This window comes from Momordica charantia, unplaced genomic scaffold (genome assembly GCF_013281855.1).
Source record: "Momordica charantia cultivar OHB3-1 unplaced genomic scaffold, Mcharantia_2.0 BLBB01000027.1, whole genome shotgun sequence".
Classification (NCBI taxonomy): domain Eukaryota; kingdom Viridiplantae; phylum Streptophyta; class Magnoliopsida; order Cucurbitales; family Cucurbitaceae; genus Momordica; species Momordica charantia.
This window is the reverse complement of record NW_028275183.1, coordinates 1871-26082: the sequence shown is the minus strand read 5'-3', so window position 1 is coordinate 26082 and position 24212 is coordinate 1871. Positions and strand designations below refer to the sequence as shown.

At 34.4% G+C, this 24212-nt stretch overlaps 1 long non-coding RNA gene and 1 pseudogene across 8 annotated transcripts; both read right to left on the bottom strand.

Annotated features, from left to right (window-relative positions):
• Nucleotides 1-275: 275 nt before the first annotated feature.
• Nucleotides 276-635, bottom strand: LOC148207922 (signal recognition particle RNA; annotated as a pseudogene).
• Nucleotides 636-13355: 12720 nt separating this feature from the next.
• Nucleotides 13356-15682, bottom strand: LOC148207921 (uncharacterized). 8 transcript variants are annotated; one of them, XR_015787580.1, is made up of 6 exons: nucleotides 15320-15682; nucleotides 15059-15083; nucleotides 14811-14945; nucleotides 14154-14278; nucleotides 13873-13985; nucleotides 13356-13629 (listed from the first exon to the last, which is right to left on the bottom strand). It is a non-coding gene; the product is annotated as an uncharacterized LOC148207921 (long non-coding RNA). The 8 variants fall into 8 exon arrangements; XR_002603614.2 differs by having other exon boundaries at nucleotides 14898-14945; XR_015787577.1 differs by lacking the exon at nucleotides 15059-15083.
• Nucleotides 15683-24212: the final 8530 nt, after the last annotated feature.

Here is a 24212-nt window from a genome sequence, read left to right as displayed (position 1 = left end):
GAGATTTGGTATCTTTCTTAATTATGTAACCATACAAATATTATTTGTGTTAATTATTATGATTATTAAAAATAATCAATTAAGTGATTGCAAAATGAATGTTGCTAAATATTAGGTTAAATTATAAGTTTGATCAATGAATTTTAAAATATCCTATCTTTTAAAAACTTTTTAAGATGTGGCCACTAAATATAAATAAGAAACATACCATATACAAAATTAGAGTAGTTTCATGTCATATCTAAACAAATGAAATGAAATGAAAGAGAAAAGCAAAAAATGATGGTTCAGGAGGCCCCACCCCATTCGACCATATTGGATCTGAGAAGAAATGACCCGTTACCCTTCCACTGTAAGGAGAGGGAGGTTTTCGTTGCTATGTAAAGTCAAGCCTCACGTTTTGCCCTCCACTTTAGAAGCCCATGAAGACATGGGCCTCAGTCCAGACTCCATGGCTTTGCTCCCCACTTGGAACGGGCGGGCCAAACAAAGGCCCTTTAGGATCTAGATAAACGGGATCTGACCATGTTCTATCATTTTAATGCCCCACTCGGGATCTAGATAAACGGGATCTTACCATGTTCTATCATTTTAATGCCCCACTCGAGTCACAAGCTTACGCAACCAAGTCCGGCGATTCGTCCATGCGAAGAGTGCCTACATAAAAATGGAGATTAACACAATTTTCTTGGATGGGGGAGAAACACATGAAATTGCCATGGATTATTGCAATTTTCTCACCCTCGTTTTCATTTTTATTCTTTTGAAGAAAAGAAACTCATCTATTTTATGTTTCATTTGGATTCAAATTTCAAGTTTTTATGTGCCGGAGAGAGACAAATATTTTATGAACTTTAAAGCAATTTATTACCATTCTAATATGATGTTAAAAATTTTGAAAGACAAAACTATTTCCATATTTAATTAAATGAAAAAATAAATAATTTTATTACTGACTTGTATACATTGATGGTCTGCCCCTCCCTGCACAGAATCATCTTTAGCTTTTCACATTAATTTTAATATAAACACGCATCTACCTTATTATCCTCAACTCTCCTCCGTGTGAATTATACAATATATATCTATTGACTTATTTAGTTATTTAGTTAACAATTTGTTTTCACCCATATTGAAGCGTACTTCTGACGACAAGGATTAGGATATTGTTTCTTAGGAAGAGTATGATATTTTTTCCAATAAATATAGCTCTTTTTTTTTTTAAGGTTTTATTTGAACGAAGCTACAAGAAATCTTGAGTGGTGTGGGAAGTGTGTGTAAATAGGGGAGTCTATATCTCATGGGTTTAGTATATTGAGTGTTTTTATCGTGTAAATGTAGGCAACTATTGTTGGGATACTTAAAAACAAAGTAGTTATTGTAGGTGATATCTTGAAAGAGCTCTATAGAATAATTTGTGTTAATTATATCATTAACATATGAGAGGACATGGTATTCCAAGCCATCTTTGTGTTGGAATAGTAGGGAAATATTAAGTTTTTAGAGCTCATAAAGCCAACAAAATATAGCAAAGGGGAACGTATTTCAAACCAGGTGCAAGGAACCTAGTTTAAAAGATTAATTTCTTTCACATTATCATTTTGCCCTATGTAGACCCATAAATTTGTTGGGTATTCTTGGTCAATCTTTTTTTCTTTTATTTGTAGTATTTTAATTCCTATAATTTTTGTATATTTTTTATGGCAAATGTTTTTTTTTTTTAACTTTTTTGTGTTTTCTAAAAATTAAAAAAATAGAAAGTGAATTTGGATTAAATATAAATTTCATTGTTTACTTAAATAGATTTTTTTAGTAGGAAAATAAAATAAAATGTTTTGTGTTTTATAAAATTCTCGATTATACGCTCCAAACATAACAAAAGTCCCTCAACCCTAACCTATGTTTGCCAGAAATAAGAGGAGAAGGAGAGATTTGGGGGATCTTTGAAGATTTGGTGGAAATTTTTTAAAATGAGTTGGGTTTTTGGGAGGAAGAAATCACAAAATGTGAGAAGATGTAGGGCTTTTTTTTTCATTTAAATTAAGCAACGGTTTAACAAAGTGGCATTTATACTTTTCGAATAGCCCAAGGCGCATTTAAAATTAACCCAAAATCAAGTCCAATAATTTTGTTAAAAATTTTCCAAAATTTTTTTCTTGCTTAAAATGGACATGGCACAATTTTGGAGGCATCAAAAGCTCGACTCTGCAAAATTCAAATCACAACACAAAATTTAGATTTCAAATCTACAAAAAAAAGCATAACTAATGGTATACAAATTTCACAAAAATAAAAAAATATATATCTTACACAAAAAACACCCTCAACACCAACAGATGGACTGTCTCCACTGTTTTCTCATAAGTTCTTGAGCAATACAGAGGTTTTTTCTCTGTCAAGACCAAAGTATTTCTTCACTATATGCCCATTCATTTTGAAAATATTGCCATTAGAATCTCTTAAATTCATGGCTCCATGTGGATAAACACGTTCAACTAGAAACGGGTCCGACCATCTAGACATAAACTTACCTGGGAATAACATCAATTAGGAATTGAATAACAATAATGAATCTCCAAGTTCTAAATTCTCATCCATAATTTTCTTATAATGCCATCTTTTAGTTTGATCTTTATGTATTTTAGCATTCTCATAAGAAAATTGTCTAAACTCGTCCAACTCATTTAATTGCAATAACCTTGCTTCACCTACAGCAAAAAAATCAAAGTTTAGTTTTCGAGTAGTCCAAAAAGTTCTATGTTCTCTAGTTCAAGTAGAAGATGACAAGCCTGACCAAAAACTATACGACATGGAGACATACCTAACGAAGTTTTCAATGCAGTCCTATATGCCTATAACACATCTTCAAGTCTAATGGCCCAATATTTCCTATTCAAATTAACAAATTTCTCTAAGATTGATTTTATTGCTCTATTAGCATATTTATGCTAAACCATTTGTCTAAGGATGATAGACAGTAACAATCTTATCATGGATATTATATTTTTTTTAACAAATTACTCCCTGCTCTATTAAGAAAATTAGTGCCCTCATCACTAATCAAGCATATTGGTCTTCCATATCTAGTAAAAATAAATTTCTACAAGAAGGGAGAAGCTACATTGGCATCATTTGTAGGGGTGAAAGGCTCAACCCATTTTGAAACATAGTCAACAGCCAAAATATTGTAATTCCCACCAAATGATGGTGGGAATAAGCCCATGAAATTGATGCCTCAAACATCGAACAACTTAACTTCCAAGATTGAGATGAGGGACATCTCATGTTTTCGAGTCAAGTTACTTGATCTTTGGCATCGGTCATTGCTTTGAGCAAATACGTGTGCATCTTGAAATAAGGAATGCCAAAAGAAACCACTTTGGAGGATATTTGATGTAGTTTTACGTCCAGCGAAATACACCATAAGTTGATTTATGACACGCCTCCAAAATATCTTTCTATTCTTGCTCAACAACACACTTGGGAAGAATGTTGTCAGGTCTCAATTTAAACAAGAAAGACTCATCACATCTATAAAACCTAACATCATGATATAACTTCTTAATCTGGTGTTTGCTTAACCTTTTTAATGAGTTTGACCGATTAAACTTGTATCGTTGGAGCTCCTAATCTGCAGGTCCATCAAATCCCCTTGCTAGCTCACAACGGGTAAAACGAGGATCAGGTTTTTGGAAGAATTTGACATGTTTAAATTGCTCAAGGGATTATATGTATGTATATTGATACATTATAATGTATGGTTAATTCTAAATTGAAACAATATATTATGAGAGAAATTGTTTGAATGAGCTTCAAATAAAAATTAATATGAATGTACTATAAGTTAAATATAATGTGCTTAAGATGTACATTACAGCTATATGTTATATGAAAGAAATGATATAGAATATGATTATATTTTATAAATAAATAATTAAGTGTTAATTATTTATTTGAGTAATATATATATATATATAATCAATTAATTAATTGTTAATTAGATTAATAATTAATTAATTATATATATAAATTATTAATTAATTAATATTCATTTAATTAAAAGAAAAATAAAATAAAATAAAACTAATCAAGTTGCTCTCACAAGCAAGATCATCATTCCCCGAGAATAGTGGGAAGACCGGTGGTAGTATTCTTGAAGAAAAGTTCTTCAAAAGTAAGTTATTTTCTCCTATTTTTTATTTTCAATGGCGTGTTTTTTTTATTAGAAAATTCAAAAAACAAGATCTCTGTTGTCATTGCGGGATTAACGTCATTTCACTACATGTATTCCGATGATGGCAGTTTTCTTTGAATTCAAGACAACCCCAAGGCTTGAAGAAAAATGTCTAAAATCATACACCAATTTTACAACCTTCATCGCCTTCAGATTCTTCGGAATCAAACAAATATAGGTCTCGTTAGTGCATCAATTAACAATGTTGCTTCCAAAAATAGCTTGGAACACCCCTAATTTCCTTGAAGGTTTTCCAAGACATTTTAAAGATTTCGTTTGTGAACCCATCTCGAGACTGCTTGCTGGATCTCTTCAATTTCAAAAGGTCTTTCGAGTCAAGCTGTCTACCTTGTTTTTTGAACACCTTATATCAGAAAGCAAGGTCTTGAAACATCTTCGTATAAGCGATCATAGAACCCGACAATCTCTTGCACAATCTCGCTCTCTAAGGTTAGCAGCTCCCTATTATACTTTTATATAGTAGAGAGATGATGGTTTTAGATTTTCTAGCCGAGGCCCATGTGTGGAAAAAGTTTGAGTTTTCATCCCTTCCTTTAGCCACTATAGTGCCCACTTCCGATGGTTAAATTAAAATAAGCATTTTTGTGTTCCTCTCTTTCTTCTCTCTCTGTTTTAGTGAGAACCCCTTCCTCTTCAAGCTTGTCAAGGGCTTTAATTCTTCGTTCACAACTCCTCGAAGCATTTCAACAACCCCAAAGGTCTCTTTATTCCAATTTTTCAACAAAAATTTGATTTCCTTTAGCTTATTCATGAAAGCATAACTCGGCCATCCAACCACAGGGAGAGATTTCCACCACGACTCTATGTTCTCATTGAAGGAGGATGGTCCATCCACAAGTTCTCGAAGCAGAAAGGGGAGGGACCCCAATTATTATTGCCTAACTGTAAATGACGAGGGAAATGGTCCGAGGTAGTGCGTTGGAGTCAAAGTAATTTAACTTCTTTAAACTCATCAACCCACTTCTTAGAGAGAAGGAATCTATCGATACGAGTGGCAACCGACCTATCTCTACCATCTTACCAAGTGAACAAGCCATTCCTTCGTGGGAACATCGACCAAATTCAGCTTATAAGGAATCGACCAAATTCAGCTTATCAATAAGTAAATTGAAATTCTTCATACTTCTTGTAATTATGCTCCCAGAAGACTTCTCCTCAATTCTTCTAACCACATTAAAATCTCTCCCACACACCAGCGATCCGCAAAAAGGCCAATCAAGTAAAAAGTTTCTTGCCAGATATCGTCTCTACCTCCATAAGTTGAGGGCTCATAAACACATGTAATGTAACCGTGAAAGCTGTCTTTAAAGTTCACAAGAATGGAAACAGAGAACATACCTATAATGGACTCCTCCACCTGAACCAAGTTTTAGTTCCACATGATGATGACACCTCCCGCATAGCCTTTTGCTTATAACTCAGACTAGGCAATATGTCTCCAGCTCCATATAGACTTAACTACGTTTCTAATCAACTGAAGTTCTGATTCTTGTAGTATCATAACATCTGGGTTAGCTCTTTAACTAAAAGGGACTTCACTAATTCTCTTTTGGAGGGAGTACCAGACCTCTCACATTCTATGAAATTATTTTCAGTTAGGAACCATAAGTCCCTCAACTTCTTCAGCCTCTTCTGCTTTAATTTCTTTCTTCATAACTCTCAGTAAGTCGTAATCTCTCTAGATTTCTTCTTTGCCAAAACACTACCTTTAGTAGAACTCGACCTAATACACATCTTGCATTTCCATAGGGAGCAAACTAGTTTTCTAGAAAAAGGAAAGCAATTAGACACTTCCTCTTCCTCATTAGTAACAGCCTCCTCAATGTCCTAAGTAGATTGACCCATCCCTTATTGCTCTATACTCGATCGTCCCTACTGATCTGAACTCAATATCGGATTAAAACGCTCACCTTCCTATTCAATTGACCCATCCATTTCTATTGGTAAGGCTCTGCCATTCTGCGTTTCCTCTTCCTTGAAACAAACAAAATAATCTTCAGGGATGTCCTCTTGAGCCTCTGTTAAAGGAGTAGCTTCCACTGCTTCATCCTGCTCGCTAATAATGATAATGGCAGACGAGTTTGACAAATCCTCTGTCCTACACACATTATGCTCCTTTTCACTCTCTATGTAAAATGTCCGTATACTGACATTCCTTTTTTTTTAAATAAACGGGTTTGATTTTTTTTTAGAAAATGACACTGTCTTATCATTTCCTTTTTGCCATGTTGCTTCACCTTAGGATGAGGGTAAAGTCAGTTTCGTGGTCAACTACCTTCTCTACCTTATTCTTTCCTTATTTTATCTTTGTATCATAGTATACATAGGGCTTATTTTATCTTTGTATCATAGTATACATAGGGCATCCTATTGAAGAGAAAATACAACTTCGAATTTACTATTACTAAATTACATGGTATTAGAGCAGGGAAACCATAGCTCCTTCTAAAACACTATTTTTTCAGAAACCCTAGCCGCCACCTGTCAGAAACCCTAGTCGTCGCTAATCTTATCTGATTTCGCCACTTCTTTAGACGCTATCCTAAACCCTAGCCGCTGCTACTCTTGCCGGATTTCGATCACGATTCATTTCGGCCGGTGACCTTTGATCAGTGCCCAAAAATCACGATTTTATATGCCTTTCGTGACATTCAATCGCGTGCACTGCCTTCGAATTTTTTTTAGCACCTTGGATCGCGTCAACCGTTCACTTGGTCGTGCCATTCGCCGTGTGTGTTCATTATCTTTTCTTGTGCTGTTCGTCGGGTTTTTGCTTCCGCAAGATTTTTTGCTTATGCCGTTCGTCAGGTTTTTGCTAGCACTAGATTTTATCCATTGTTATCGATCTTCAACTTCCTTTGTGAAGTGTTTCTGTAGACACCAACGGTGGCAATTTGGGTTATGTGAAGCTAGATAGTGATTCAGCAGTTTGCTGTGATTTTGTTGGTTTTTGAAGTTTATGTTTTTCAACTTATTCTAACCTTATTATTCTTTGAAGTTTTTTACCTTAATTTTCATTAAGGTAACATTGAGTCATCAAATACCAATGAAAATACTAGTTTTGAAAAGGTTGTTTCCAACAATCTTGGAGATTTACAAAATACTCAACCTAGTTGCCGTTTGGATGGAAAAAATTACTTGAAATGATCTCAATTTGTCAGGACTTTTTTTAAAGAAAAAGGAAAATAAGCTACATTATGGGAACCAGACCAAAAGTGGGGGACCTAAATTTTGAGGCATGGGAGGAAGCTGATGGTATGGTAATGTCATGGTTATGGAGTTTGATGGTTCCTATTATTAGTGACACATATATGTTCCTAAATTCGACCAAGGAGATTTGGGACACGATTAAGCAAACCTACTCTAAGGCAGAAGATGCGGCCTGAATCTATGACATTAAGACTTCCTTTCATCTACTAGGCTAGGTAACCATTATGTTATAGAATATGCAACTTTATTGCGACATATTTGGTAGGAATTGGATTATTTTCAATGCATTACTATGACATATGGTGAAGATGCTACCACGTATAAAAGGTTCGTTGATAAAGATAGAATTTATACCTTTCTTGCTGGTTTGAATGTTGATTTTGATGCTGTTAGAGTACAAATACTTGGCAAAGAATTACCAACCTTGACTGAAGTTATATGGATCATCAAAAGTGAGGAAAGTAGATGCAAAGTGATGCTTGAATCTCAAACAATAGATGGATCATCAATGGTAGCAGGTAAAAGTAATATCTTGTTTGGCTCTAACAATCTAAATGGTTTCAATGATACCCAGTCAAATGGACATAGAGGTAGTAGCCATGGAGAGAAAGATAATGTTTTTTGCACTTATTGTAAAAAGTCAAGACATACTCGAGACAAGTGTTAGAAATTGCATGGAAAACAAATAAACAATCCTTACAAACCCGACTGCCACAAGAAACATAACCTCATATTTCTTCTAAAGAATTTCCTAATTGTTCCAGAGCAACTAGAAAAAGATTCTTTAACCATAAAGAATTCAGTTCAGATGTAGGATATCTATCCAAAAGTTTACACAACTGAATCATGAGTTTACGCAACTGAATCATGTATGATATAATCATAAAATATTTGACGTTTTCTAACTCTGTCTGTAACTCACTATAAGTCCGACAAACAAAGAAAAGTTATGTATGAACGAGATATACAACAACAAAAAGAAGGAAAAAGATTGAATAGAGTAACTCTCAAACATTTGGCAATCTCAGATGTGTCGATATCGATGGTGACTCATTATTTTGATAAATTATTTCTTCGGCAGAATAAGATTATTTAAATATTTACTCAAAAGAATCTCAATTCACCCCTCTCACCATAGAAGAACAAATAATGACTATTTATACCAGAACAAATGGTTGTCTTCATTGATTAGAAATTGGACAAGTAAGGAAATTTCTCATTGAGTTACGTACTTACAGAAAAATAAATAAGCCTCAGTTTCAAGAAATAATATAAAAGAAAACAAGTAAAGTATAAATAAATTTTGGATTTTTTATTTATTATAATTTTTAATTAAAAATTAAATTAAAATTTAGAACTTTAAAATGTTTTAATTTAAACATGAAATAATTTAATTCCTTTCATTTATGATGTATAATATTTTTTAGATTAAATATTAACATAAATATATAGAAATGTATTAAACCAAGTAAATAATATCTCTAAAAAATAGAAAATGTATCAATATTCAAATTAAATGTAAATGCAAATAATACAATTAAGAGATTAATTAATAAAATAGTGAAAATTAGATTATATTTCTAATAATAAATTTAGAATAAAATAACATAAATATATGAATATTTAGAATTTGGATATCTTTTCCTATCTTAACTCCAAATAAAACAGAAAAAAATAATCTAATTATAAATTTATTTATATAATAATCTAAAAATATAGTTACAATAATCACAATTGATATTAAAATTAATATAAAACTAATTAATTAACTATTATTAAATAATAGTTATTAAATTATTACTACCAGCGTGAAATACACAAATTATTCGAAATACCTGTGTTTAACATGATATAAAAATTAAAAACTAAAAAATATATGGAAAACAGTTGCATAAAAAATTATTCGAACTAATAGCAAACGTTTAGAAGACATCTGTCCTGTCTGTTAGACAACTGACGCTTATCATTCCAATTATTATTATTATTATTTTTTGTATTTTACCTCTTGTTCATAAAAAAAAATTGTGAGAATTCTGAAAATTGCATATTCATTTATTTAATGCATTATGTTAACTAATACATTCGTTAAAATTGAGTAAATTAAAATTTTATATTTGAGTAATTTTAGATTAATATTGATTCCATTAATATTTATAAATATTAATAAATTGTGTTTGTTTTAATAATAAAGAAGACTTCCGAATTCATAACACCATTTAATTAAATAAAAAAATTATTGTTGAGTAATAACTTAATTCTTCACTAAAATAAAATTTATTATAAATATCAATGACCTATGATTTTCAATTAAAAAAAAATCACCAATTTCATTAGTTCATGAACTCGGACAAGAATTCTATCTCTATAAATATGGATATCAACTATAACAAATTTCAACTGCCCATCATTAAAGGATAATGATGACGGTCAAGCACCCGTCATCTATTCGAGTGTCATTATTTCTCTTTAATGATGGTCGCTTTTAATGACGGTCAATAACGATGACGATCAAATGTCTTTATTATGTGTATAATTAAATGTACGTCATAGATTTGAGTGTCCTTGTTTCTCTTTAAAGATGGTGGCTTTCAATGACGATTAATGCCCGTTGTTATATATGTACGTCAGTATTATATGCATCACTAAATGTGTTGAAATGTGTCATTAAATGTACATCATTAATTTTTTTTTGTCATTTCCATCATTAATAAGCGTCATTAAAAAAATACAATTGCTTACCTAAAACAAATTATACCCCTTATCCCTCTAGATAAAACTAAACAATACAAATATACCTAATTCACTACAGTTTTGTTTTTTAAGAATGTAAAAAAAACAAAAATAAACTAGTTTATACTTTTTTATTACAGATATTAGAAATATGAAGAATAATATGAAAACAACAATAAGGCGATATCTTTAGAAACTACACAGAAAGGTGTGAATCTTCTGAAATTTAAACTAAAAAAAACTATGCTGGATACCCAACAAACAAACTAAAACAAAATACAAAATGTGATGGTTAATGACCCCTATTATCACCCTTGTAGGAGAGTTAGAAAGATCTGTGTGGCTTTTTTACAAATCGGCGACTGTCCAATTCAAATATATATATAGGTAGAAATCGGCTACTGTCCAATTCATACACACACATACACACGTATATATGAGGAGGAAAGTTTTGTCAATCCCATTTATAGCAATTCAAATTTCCTCACTCTTTATGGAAGAAATTATATAATTAAACAAAATGTCAAAGAAAAATATTTGTTTATTAAATACTAAAATCTTGAAAAGAATAGAAAGAAGACATATGTATTGACTCTTCCGCCAAACTACCGACCTCTAATTCGTGCAACAAAAACAAAGAGAAGAGGAAGATCGTGCTGCCACCACCTACTCTACCAGATTTGGCTTCTCTTGAACCACCTCTTTTTTTTTAGAAAGAGTAATTTTCGATCCTATGGAACAAAGAAAGAAACTAGAGGAAATTATGAGAGTGTACCTTAGAAAGAATCCAACTATGGGTAGTAAAGGTTCTGATAAAAGGGATTTAGAAGGTAGTATGGCTAGGATTAATGAGGGAGTTGATAATGAAAAGAAGAAAAAGAAGATTAGAATTAAGGGCCATGAGGATATTTGTGACCAGATAGCGAAGTTGAATAAAAGATGGTAAAAATTTATGGAAAATACAAGAAAATTTAGTGAAGAAATACAAGCTGTGTTAAATGGGATGAAAAATCACCCTAGGTTTGAAGTCACTCAACCAATCTCCATATCCGAACTTTTAGAGCCATCAATTCCACCCTCACCCTCCGTTATTGCCAATATGGGTATGGAAGTGGTAGAAAATAATATTGGTGACTCCAAGCATGATATTAAGATGTTTCCAATTCACTGAGAAATTGCACCAGGCGCAATGTTGGAGAGCACTCTATCGGCCGCACTTCAGCGTATTTTGTCTTTAAACTTTCCATAACAACTCAATGTTACTAAAAACCTTTAGTTTTTTATGAAGTAGAACAGGAAATGACGAAGTTGAAAATCACGAAATTTTAGCAGCCGTGGATGAAGCAACGGGAGAAAACTCACTGGATGACAATGGAAATAACATGGATGTTCAGGAGATGTTGGATTCTATTAGAGATGATCAAATTCTTGGATATTTGCCCCAAAAAGTTTGTGGAGGAGAGTTCAAGGAAGAAGATTGCAATGACAATATTTTACAATTCAAAGTCAGTATCCACACTCCAGTGCATGAGTCCCATCAAGATGAGGAGGATGTCCCTTCTCAAGAACAAGAATGAGCATCCGGTCTTGTGGATGGTCGAAATGAAACCACAGAGTCATCGTCATTTTCTTCCAAAGGTTTTGTCTCCTTCCCTTTCAAGTATGAACGTATCTGGCCCTAATTTCGTTGTTGTTGCAAAGAGCTCAAAAGATGAGGTATGTTTGGCTAAAATGGTGAAGAAAACAAAGAAAGATAAAAATTCGACCCAAAAAGCATTGAGTGTGTTGCCCTAAACTCGTAGTTTGTAATTATGTAAAACAATTTTATATTCAATAAAGTCATGGTTTCATATTCAATCAATTTGTTGTTGAATTTATAGCATTACATTCTCCAAATCCAATAAACTAAACATCCAAGGTTATTATCATGTAATCGGGACAGTATATATACTGGGTATATATTTGATATACCCTCGATAGACAAGTGGATAACATCCCGGGAATAACCTAAAGAGTTTGTAGTATATGGATAAGGCAAGGTAACTTATCTTGACAACACTATTGATACAACCAACTTTGTAAATGTTACAGACGACCCGATCCAGGTCATTCGTGTGTAGACATGTGAGTGGGGGTATTCTATACAATGAGTTTGTATAAGACGAGGCCACGAAATAGCCAATCTTTACATGTAACGTCGTTGACTAACAGATTGCTATTTCATATGATAAACAAACAATTCATTCTTAATCCTAAGTGAGTTATGAAATCCTACCCGTGAGGGCTCGTCGTTTGATTTGTATGGGTGAGAGTGGCCCGAGTCACCAACTCAACATTCCTACCATATTTTGGGGACGAGACAGAGTGGAGAGCTGGAAACATAACTTCATGAGATGGAATTCACTCCTCCCCGACTTTCGGGGAGTAGATAAGTGTTCTCTTAAATGCTGACTCCTAGACATGAACAAAGGGCCCCACCCTCTCACTCGCTCGAGACGGACTTCCCACTACAACAAAATTGGCCTTTAATGTCATTTTAGAACTGACATGATATATATACTATGTCGGTTCTGCAACCAACATCGAATCGAATGTCGTCGAAGCTAACGATGTCAGTTATTGAACGATGTCGGTTGTGAACCGACATCTATTTAACTGACATTGTAGTGCTTCAATGTCGGTTATATCAATGTCGGTTATCAACTGACATGGAATCGTGTGTCATTGTATGCTACAATGTCGGTTAGTTTACGATGTTGGTTCCTAACTGACATTGTTTATCCGAACAATGTCGGTCATTAACTGACATTGAAATAACCGACATTGTTCCTTCGTAACTAACATTGTTTACATATATTATTGCATATTTACTATGACGGGTAGCTATGATGTCAGTTCTAAACCAACATTGTTTTTACAGAAACTTACAAAAAAAAATTAATAGAATCTTGTACATATACCATATCAAAATATCTGTAAAACCTATATCAAATTATTTTTAGTAATAAAAAATAGTGCAATAATCTGTATTTTTAGCAATCCAGTTAACAAAAAAGTCAAGCAATACCAATACTTTTCAAAGTTCCAACACACAATCGAACCACCAAAACATTTATACCATGCAATATAATATTAATAAAATGCATAAACATAACACGTCTAATCCAATCATCACAAATCCTAATACACCTCCATTAGAATTCAGCAAACCAGTACAACACATATAGAATTCAACAACATTCACGACATTAATGCACAACTATCATAAACTAAGATCAGCTCTTTCATTAAGTAATAATAACTTCATTAAAAAGTTAAAATAACAATAGACCAACCTACTCGTGACGGATGAGTCTCAAGAGGTTGAACTAAAGGTATGAAGCTTTTATTGCTCTCAATCACTTGCTTCCATTAATATCTCAATAGTTCCCAATCTACGCACAAAATAATATCCCAATAAGATTATATTTCTACACCACAAAATTAACTCAAGAAACATAACTTTAAAAAACTTCAGTAATACATTATTTTTAACATGATTTTTGTTTAAAACTTAACTCGAAACTAACCTAAAGTATATTTGTGTTGGAATACTTTCTAATAAAAATTTGTATTTTATTAATACTCAAAATTAACCATAGCAACTACATGTACTTTAAACCATTAATTTGGCTCACCTTGACTTACGTAAAGAAGTGTGAAGGTTAGTTACAACGTGAGGAGTAGAACTCCCCTAAACACATGAGGAGCACCAACTTCTACTCCCCTAAACACATGAGCACCAACACCCCTAAGAAGGGAGCCAATAGAAAATTAGCACTATAATTTTGAAACTCAATGTAGATGTAAATTAATTGAAAGAAGAGATGAGCGAATCATCCAAATTAATTGAAGAGATGAACGAATCCTGCAAATTAATTGAAAGATAATGAGCTAAAATAATAAAAATTATACTTACTACGCGTACCCCTTTAATTGCTCATCTATAACTAAGGAAACATATGAACGGTACTTGCTTTGGAGCATTACATAGGAAAGGCTTTGAGGTTTGTAGTGTTACATTCCATGGAAATATTGTGCTACCTAAAACATGACATAGAAAAAACGGTAAAGATCCCCATCTTATGTGAGAATAGAAAACAAATAAGTAAAATTATTTGTCTATTTCAAGTCCTAGTATAAGATGACCTATCCTACTCATGAGCAAATATCTCATTTCATTGGATTTTTTATGGCTATATTTTGCCTAACATTTTATGATTCAAGAAACACCAAGAAGCTATTTAATTCACAAGACAATTGAATGGGAAAAATTCATGTCTGCTACGAAGCCACAAAGATAGAAATAAATTTATGAAAATTTGCTTATGTATCCAACATGAATTTGTTGACCGTACAATTAAAAGTAAGTGGGGTTGCTGATTTGGTCCACACTGGTGGCCTTGACAAATAAAATATTAAAGGAGAAGACTACAAAATACTTGCAAGGGATGAATTGAGAACTAGTATGATGTTTGTCAAATATACTACCAAAGGTTACCAATATCATTTCAAAAATATACATCTTTCAAGTTTTTATCATTCTTGCAACAAATTTAATGTCCACAGAGCTTACCAAACATGTATATCAATTTGTAATGTAAAGTTCAAAACTGTTATTGGTAAGTTGAGTTCAATTATCATAAGGTGTATCTTCCACCACCTGGATTTTTGCGTTTTTATCAGTTTTGAGGATCACTTCTTGCCGCTTCTGCAAATGAATTAAGTAGCGTAGAAAAATGAAAAGCAAAACCAAGATAACCCAATAATATAGCACGACATTAAAGCAAATAGTGCACAGTTTTCAGAGAAATAAAACCTAACCTGGATTTTTAGTCAAATTTTGGGACTGTTTAAAGGGAAGGAAAATTATCATGATTTAGAATTTGTGCGACACAAGCCGTATTTGTGGATAGGAAGGGCCGAATTTTCCCACAACAAAAATGGCAACATTGGGGGATTTATGCCACGTTGTTGGTGATTTCATTCAGTTCATAAGCCATTGTAAAAGTAGCGAAGAATGAAACTTGTTACAAAATTGAATAAATGCAATTGAAATAGTGTGAGAGAAAAGTTCAAACGTACCCATTTTCTAGTTCGATTTGTAAGTTCTTAGACAGACAAAATGGAAATACTTGAAGGGGGTCGTCGGTGGTTGTTGTTATGGCTCGTGGATCTAGGTTGCAACATCGCTCACGTTGTCGGATCTAGTTTAAGAATCGTGGCGTTGCTAGTTTAACAAACAAGAGAGAAAATAAGGGGTGGCGACTGGCTTAAGGAGATTGAGAGGAAAAGGAAGATATATGTTAGGGTTTTAAAGAAACAAAAAATGGTCGAAACCCGTTGCTCGTGAAGGACGGAGACGATCGCCGGAGCTTGCTATCTTGGGTCGTGGTGTTGTGCCAACAAAGATGGGTCTCCGGAGGTAGCTGTCGATTTCACGAAGAAGAGGGGATGGCGGCTTGGATAAACGGAGGAAACGTAAGGGAAAACTTAGGGTTTTTCTTTTCTTTCTCGTTTTGTTTTATTTCCAAATGTAGTTTTTTAAAAAGAAAATCTAGAGAATTTAATTTGATATTTTGGGGAAAATAAACTAACTTAAGAATAACAAAAATAAAAAAAAAATAAGCCAAATAACATAATTCTTTTTTTCATCCGATTTTTTTTCTTTTTTCATGCCTTTTTTTGGGTTTTTTGTTTTAATTTTTTTAACATTTGATGTCAGTTTTCAAATAACATTATATCTAAATAATCAGTGACTCTTAACTGCCATTAAAATTCTGACATTATAGAGTACACTTTTTTATAATTAAATTTATTTTTTATATTTAATGTCGCTTTTCAACCGACTTTATATCTCAACTCCTTCACATTATTTATTTATTTATTTTTCGACATTCGATGTCGCTTGAAAATCGACATCGTATCTCCATAATTGATGTCAGTTATTAACTGACATTAAAGATCCACTTTTTTTAAAACCGACATTGTAGATCCGCTTTTTCAAAACCGTCATTATCTATAAACTACCAACTGACATTGAAGGTGACAATTGTTTGTAGTGTCCGATTATTGGTCGGACCATAATCGGGTTGTCCATTAGAGGAGCAGTGGTATTTAAGGAGCAAAATGTAACTCATGGGTAAAACAGCAATTTGACCCAGCTTGAGTTACGAGCACTCGTGAAGGATTGATTTGCCGTTAATGATCATATATCTCTGGACACGAAAAACATTGTGCAATGAGAAGAGTGCAGCTGTGGGTCTTTTGTGGAGTGACCCGAAGTTAACGAATGTTGATTAACTCGGTTAATGCATTTGACCGGTTAATCTTGTATCGTTGGAACTTTGGATATGTAGGTCCATTAGGTCCCCTTGCTATCTCACAACGGGTAAAACAATGATCAATAATTATGAAATAATTTGAAGCGTTCAAATTATATAAGGGAATATATATAATGTATATTGATACATTGTATATATTAATTTTAGATAATTTTCAAAATTAATACTATATATTATGAGATAAACATTTGAATAAGATTCAAATAATTAATATGAATGGGAATCATATTAAAACTATAGGTTCAAAACAATGTGCATAAGATGTAGATTACAACTATAGGTTATACAAGAGAAATTTTTTAGAATATGATTCTATTTTGGTAATAAATAATCAAGTGTTAATTATTTATTTAATTAATATGTATATAATTAACTAATTAATTGTTAATTAGATTAATAATTAATTAATGAATATTAATTAATTAATGAATATTAATTATATATATATATAATTAATTATTAGTATTAATATAATTATTTAATATTAATTTAATTGCAGGAGAGTGAGAGGTTTGTTATAACGTAAGGTAACTCTCCACGTCATTCTTGTTTTAGATTGCAGTTTTGTTCTCAAAACGGACAAGGAGGACAACTTCCCCTGTATTTTTTCTCAACACCAATTTTTCTCTGTCAATTCCCTTTGGTTTTCAAAATCAAAGCTCCCACAAACAAGTTTGTTCTCTATAAGATAGCCGGGAAGATTAGTGGTAGTGAACGGATTCATTTACTGCTGTTTCTTCGAGAAGGTCTTGAAAAAGTAAGTAAAATTCCCATGTATTTTCCTTTTTTAGGTGTGGTATTTGCTCCTTAAATTTCAAGAACAAGATTGTCGTTTACGCTGCAGGATTAACGTCACATCAATTGGTATCAGATTGACGTTTATATTTTGAATTGTCGGGTTAAAATGATACATTTTGGTCGGTAAACTCTACATTTTTATGAATGTGAGTTTGCAGGTTGGATGTTTTCGAATTTTGGCATTTAGAATAGCGTTTTCATGTTAATTCAAGAATGTAAGGGCCCATTGTTTTGAGCATTTTGTTTCTGTGTCAAGTTTGTAAGTCCGGGTCACTCAAAAGGTGTTCGTGGTGTCGGATTGGGTGAGATTGTGCAAAAACCAGCGAAGAAGATGAAGCAGACTGTGCAGGCAGTGCCATTGCGCTGTCTTGGCTGCTCTGTGTGTGCTAGCAGCGCCACGACGCTACCCTTTAGCGTCGCGGTGCTGTCTTGGGTGTTTACGAGCTGTCGGTTCACGGTTCGAGGGCTGCTCATAAGTTTTTCATTTTTCATTATTTATTTTTTTGCTTTCTTAGGATGCAAAAATTTGGTCCAACTTCGCTGTTTAATTATTTTGTGCATTTTGAATGTATATTTTGATTAAATGGATATTGCATAATGTATACCATATAGTTTTAAAATCCAACCTTAGGATACATGCATCTTACGTATATGTGATAGCTTATATGTATGTATGTTATCGGATACGCAAAGGCACGTCCGCATACTTGAAGGCTTCGGAGTCGCATATTATTTCTAAGTATTAGTGAAGAATGACTATCTTGAATGAATGAGCTCATTGTGTGGTTGAGGAAATCACAACAGACAAGAGAATCCAAGTATGGGCGCATGGGTGCCCACGGTTTGGTCTTTAGTGCACCGATACCAAAAACCTCTAAGAGGTTTCTATTCATATCCCCATTGAAATTTGGAGTGCGTGTTGGGATTTTCTCTATCTTTAAAAAGATTAGAGACTCGTGCAAGCGCACACGGTCACAAGTAATACTCGGAAGTAATCCAAGGTCGAATCCTCAAGAACTTGTTGCTTTTCAAAATCAAGTAATGCAGTGAATGGTTCAAATATGCAATTGTGATCTAAGAAGAAAATAATGGTGAAATGTTGTTGTTTGGGGTTTTAACTATCAAGCAATTTAATGAAACTCAACCTCCTTGTCTCCTACCTTAGTTTTGATGCAAAACATGGAAAACACACTATGTTGAGAAAATGCACCAGGCGCAATTCCTGACTTTTCTTGGGATTTGAGTTCTACTCTTTCACTACCGCTTTTGGTTGCTGCAGAGGCTAGGGTAACCTACAATCATATTCCTATGTGTGATTACAATCCTAGAGAATATCTACCAACTCATTTCCATTATGGGTTAGAGGGCCTATGCCTAGGACCATGTTTTATGCGCTTATTCCTAAGTCACATCCTATATTGGTTTCCTATTATTTTACCTTACTCACCTTTCCCAAGGTTGGGATTTGGTGTATAAATCAAGTTCCCACTGGCCAAATGGAAAAAAGACATAAAGAGAAGCTTTTAGAAACCAACCCAAAAAAGTGCCAGGCGCAATCTGACCAAAATCCCGAGCGTGTTGAAAATCAGATCATTTGACTAAGGCATTCCACAAGGAGGTTGATAACTAATTTTGAACATAATTAAATGAAAGTAAATGCACGAAAACATAAAGAAAGTATTTTTCATTGAATTTAAATGAATAAATAAGCCGTACAAAGAGTTCTAGCTTGACCCTTTTATCTCTCGAGCGTGAAGGGAGTTGAAACTCACTAAAGAATTTTAAAATAACAGATGGAACAAAGAACGGAAGTAAGAACTCGAATTAAAAGCACTACGAAAGGTAAAAGCGTGAAAAACGAAGAAATGAACAACTAGAACATGAACATAAACCCTAAAAACGTGTTCTACAACTAGAGAGCATCTAAAAGAAGATGAAATGAAGCTTGGAAGGGATGATTTGCTGAGGGATGGATGACTTCTTTTCATAGCACCATAGGTTGGTTGAAACTCCCCTCCATTTTAGGTGGAAAAGGGTTGATATTTACCTAACCACCTCACTTGGACTTGGACTCACAGTTTTAAACATGTGAGAAATGTCCTCCTTGCCCTTCATTAATCAAAACGTGCATTTTGACAAATTGCCCTCCAAAAATACGTCGGGCGCAATTCTGCAAAAAACAGAATTCTGTTATTTTCTTCCAACTTTGACCGCATTTATCTCATATTTTTCCTAAAGTACCATAGTTTGACTTTTATGCGGAAATAATCTATGTATGTTATATTTTATGAATATGTGGTCCTTTTTGGCAAATAATGATGAGAAATGGGTCAAAAACATGGTCAAACAGGGCTACCGACACATGTTTCTGTAGTAAAAAGTCAACCTTAACAGAGCGCATGGAGAGGGCGCTGGTGGAGGGGCAGAGCGTGCGCCCCCGGCCCACAACCACCCTATGCACGTGCGACCCCTACCCACCAGTGTCGCCATTTGCGCACGCGAGTCGTACGCCCATCAGCACCCTATGCGCGCACGACCGACGCCCACCATCCCCCTTGCGTATGCACTTCCCACGCCCACCAGCGCAATCCGTGTGCGCGCACCGACACCCACCAGCCTCCATGCCCGCGCGCGTGCCAACCCCTCTAGCCTGCAATGCATAACTTAAACTAATGGAGGTTAGTTCACGTAATCCACGCCCACCAGCCCCCTTGCGCTCATGTGCCCCATGCCCACCATTCTCCCTGCCTGCGCGCACCACACATTGAAGAGCAACCAGATTCAGTGAACAGCAACCTCCATGACGGTGGCATCCCAACAGTGAACAGCAACGTCGGTCCTGTACTAGTGCGTGTCGTTGCGGTTTCAGACCAGTGTGCGGCCCCTCCGATGGTTTTTTGGACAGCAGGAGCAACAACATCTCAGATTCATGAAGTTGACAAGTTTATGACGTTTTTTCATCTTTCCGGTGATGTTTATGTTAGGTACTCTGTCCTAAAACTCGTAGTTTGTAAACAGTGAACATTAATGTGAGGTTATTCAGACAAATGTTGTTTAAATGAAAGTGAATTTGGTTTTAATAAATCCAATAAACTACGAACCCTTGGCTATTATAATGAGTACTTGACTTTATGTGGAGACATAAACCGGATCAAGTTCAAGTAAATAGCCTAAATAGTCTATAGTACATGGATCAAGTTGGGTACCTTTTCCTGGAGACACTATTGAATACGGCCCGCTTTATGATTGATACAAATGTTGTAAGGTGTCATAAACGAAGTGATCCTGATTCGTTCGTGCAGAAACATGTGAGCGGGGGTGTTCTACACAATGAGATTGTGTAAGACTGACCCTGAAATAATCATTGTTACGTATTACACCATTTACGGATAACACGATTAAATTCGTTTATCGATGACCTAAATAACTCGATCTAAATCCTGAGCCATCTATGAACTCCTATTTATTCAGGATTATCCCTTGATCTGCATAGGTGAGAGTAAGCTCATCAGCGCTGCTCAATATGCCTCCCATTTCGGGATAAGACTGGGTAGATAGATGGGGACATAGAATTAGCAAGACAGAATTCACTCCTATCCGATTTAGGGATAGTAGAGAGGTTGTTCCCTTAAAGGCTGATCCCAGGTCTTGAACAAGGGGGCCCCATCCTCTCACTGGCCCAAGAGAAATTGGATTTAGTGATCTAAATCAATTGTTCATTAGAGGGAAGTGGTACTTAGGAGGAATAGAAGGAACTTAAGGTAAATCATGGGGGGTAAAACGGTTTTTTTGACCTAGCTGAGGTTACGAATGGACTGTGAAAGGATCAACTTACCAATGACGGTTATATCGAATGGAAACAATATCTACAGTGAGGGGAGTGCATCTACAGGCTATAGTGGACAGTCATGTTAGTTAACGAATGTTGATTAACTGAGTTAAAGAGTTTGACCGGTTAGTCTTGAATCGTTGGAGCCCATGATCTGTAGGTCCAACGGGTCTCCATGCTAGCTCATAAAGGATATAAATTGATGAACTAGAAGTGAAGCAAGAATTTGAAGTGTTCAAATTCGGTTTTAAGGGAATGTTGTATTTTATATGAGATATAATATATAATCTAATTGACATTTTAATTATTATGGAGAGTATGACTTATTTAAATTAGTTTTAAATAAGTTCAAAGCATGAAAAGGAGTTGTAATTTGATTAATGTGATTAATCAAGCTTAGGTGTCAAAGACCAATTAATATTAGATATGATTTGGCTTGGTTTTTGTTTTAATAGAAAATTGATATTTCATGTTTTGTTTTATAAAAATTATTTTTGTCAAAGTTTTATTTAAAAAATCAAGTTAGTGGAAAAATTCAACTTCAAAGTTGGATTCTCCCACTGACTAGTGGTTTTTGAAGTGTTTCTTCAAGGCAATGACACCTATCTTTTACATGCTAGTGGAGTTTGAAGTGGAAGGCATGCAAGACTTGTTCTCTCATGCATTTGGTCTTTATATAGGTGATGAAGATCACTTGGATAGGCTAATGCTTCCTTGCATAAGTGCAGATTTTTTCCACTCAAATTTCTATTGTCTTCTCCTAGCCATTGGTGTTTTCCCCTTTGTTTTCACTCAAAATTCGGTCCCACAACCGTGTTCATCAACCTGAGGATAGCACATTTGTCGTTGGTGGTCCCATTGAGTTAGGAGAAGAAGTTATAATGGAGGTCTTTCAAAGGTATAAAGTTAATCTTTGTCTCTTTACCTTTTTCATCATTTTTCCAAGCATGGTTATTTTAGTTAATAAATTGCTTCATAAGTGTATTATGATCCTTAGCTTCCGCTGTGCATGTCTAAGAGTTCCATCATGTGGTATCAGAGCATGCTTTTTACACTTATTTAGCTTGGTGGGGTTCAATTCATAAGATGATTGTTGCATGTACTAAAACGGTTCTGTTTTGGCATCCCTTCTTTTAGCTTGCTTTTGGTTATTAATTATTGTAATTAAGCCCTTGTTTTGGGCCTTGTTGTGCTTGATCTAGTCTGTAATTTACTTGAGTCATTTCGAGTTAATCAGAGGTTGTAAATGAAGCCGGTTCAAGCTCAAAAGCATGCTGTCTTTTCCGTTACTGTTGCTGTTTTTTGAATTTCCAGCACTTAATTTCACCTTTTGGAAGCCGATTCGAGCACCTTGGAAAGCGGTTTGGCGGGTCAAGGTCACTACTTCAAGCTTATAATGTAATAGTTTAGTTTTGTGTGTGGTGCGATGCAGAAATCAACCATTTTTAGTAGTTGTTCAATTATTTATGCATGTTTGATGTATGTTTTAATTGAAGATTAAATCCTTTATGCATAAAGTATGTCATATAGATTTAAAACCCCACCATAGGATAAGCATGGTTGCATTTATGTTATAAGAGTTATAATGTATGTGAATGCATGGAATTAATTTCATAAATTAGATATAAATGTTATATTAGTTTATGACTTTAATTAGTGAATGCATGAAATTAATTTCATAAATTAGATATAAATGTTATTAGTTTATGACTTTAATAAGTGGATGCTGTTGTTTTAGATTTATGTCAATCATATAATTGTTATGCCTAGATTTTATAAGTGTTATAAAATCACTTAGACTTTTTAATCTATAACAAAGATAAACTTGCATGCTCACCTAGGGTTAACCGGTGCAAAGCAATTCGTTCCGTTAATAGTTAAATAGGGCGATAACTTGTAAAACAAAAGTTGTTTTACTCACCCGGTGAGATCTTGTCTAAGGTTGGAGGTACTTAAGTTGACGGTTTACGGAACACCTCCTACCTGGAGATCAAACCGACGTCTGAGTCAATAACCCTAGTTTTAAGAGCTGCATGAGAGATGTGAGGTAATAAAATTGGTTTATCACCTAGACATCGTAGGTTAATCCCAGTATAAGAGTTATACTGGGAAAATCACCTAGCTTAGGTTGTATATAATTAGCCGGTATATAGCTTAATAATTACCCAATTTTTTATAATAGAACACTTTAGTGGGAGATTAATAGTGTATGAGATACATTATTTATAGCTCTCACATTCCTAAGAGTTCACACCGTGAGATTCATGCTCGGCTTCGAGTTGCTATTTGGGCAACCTCCCTTCGAGAAGTATTTGCATGGGTCAATAATAAGGTGAATAGGGGAAGTAGTTCATAGTAAGTGGATGAAGGTTGTGTGTCAACACGTCCTACGGTCTCTTACATTAGGTCACACCGTGAGATTCTTATGTTGCACCTGCTTGGTGTTTATAAGTGGGTGAAGTCTGCGCTTTTTAAGTAGGTCATAACTACACGGTAGCATGGTCAGGTCGTCGTAGTGGATACAGGGGAATACCAGGACGATTATGGCCAAATCTGGATTCCGAATCCTGGGCTTGGGGCGTTACACATGTGCTGGACATCCTCGAATTCTGAAGTAATGTAAACTATTTTATGCGCTCTCTTTAGTTCAAAAGGCATTTTAGAAACACGTTTTGATTGAACTGTGTGCAATTGAGCATAGCTCATCATGGATTGAACCATGTCTGACAGGGTTTTGTTCTCCTTTCTAATACACCGTTTGTTGTGAGCTTATCAAGTGCTGAGAGTTGGGATGTAATTCCATGTTCTATCATATAGTCCTGGAATCTTACGTCCATGTACTCTCCACCCCCGATCAGATCGAAGTGTCTTTATCGTCTTACCTAATTTATTCTCAATCAGTCTTGTACTCGTTAAATTTTTCAAGGGCTTTAGACTTATGTTGCATTAGGTAGAGATATCTATACCTTAATTAATCATCTATGAAAGAGATGAAATATTCATACCT